This window comes from Penaeus monodon, chromosome 19, assembly GCF_015228065.2.
Source record: "Penaeus monodon isolate SGIC_2016 chromosome 19, NSTDA_Pmon_1, whole genome shotgun sequence".
Lineage (NCBI taxonomy): Eukaryota > Metazoa > Arthropoda > Malacostraca > Decapoda > Penaeidae > Penaeus > Penaeus monodon.
Window position 1 is genome coordinate 10,272,315 of NC_051404.1, and position 511 is coordinate 10,272,825.

Genomic DNA, 511 nt, shown 5'->3' on the forward strand with positions numbered 1-511 from the left:
GTGTTGGCGTGTATGTGCGGATTAGTGTGCATGCTCGTGTAGCTTATGAGTTAATGTATGTGCATGCTGTATACACCGTATTTATGCAATAGATTGCCAGTCTCTTTGATGTTGCTCCAATTATTGTGCAATATCCCTCTTTACCCTAATCATATCAGTTTCTATTTATAACCTGTTTGTTTGCGTGTTTTCTGAATACCAGTGACATCTTGTGGTATTTTATTTGACTATCTTCTCCAAAGGGGATTTTTTTTCTATAACTGATTTTATTCATTTGTTGTAAAAAGTTCCTTGGAAAGCGAGAGCCAAAAGTAATGCACATGAATTAATAGATGCTAATGGCACATATCATATTTCATAAAATTCTTATTTCTTTAACGATCTTAAAGAATTATCAGTATTATCTGATTTATGCAGGTAGGAAATTAAAAACTGAATTTTTCTAGTATGACCTTCTTTACCTGAGTTTGAATTGATAATCAATTGATGATTTTTTCTTCAAAAACGCATG

At 32.3% G+C, this 511-nt stretch overlaps 1 protein-coding gene across 1 annotated transcript in view; it reads right to left on the bottom strand.

Annotated features, from left to right (window-relative positions):
* The window catches only part of LOC119585053 (zwei Ig domain protein zig-8-like), an 81,188-nt gene that overhangs the window by 3,157 nt on the left and 77,520 nt on the right, over nt 1–511 (bottom strand). The gene's annotated exons all lie outside the window — the stretch shown is intronic.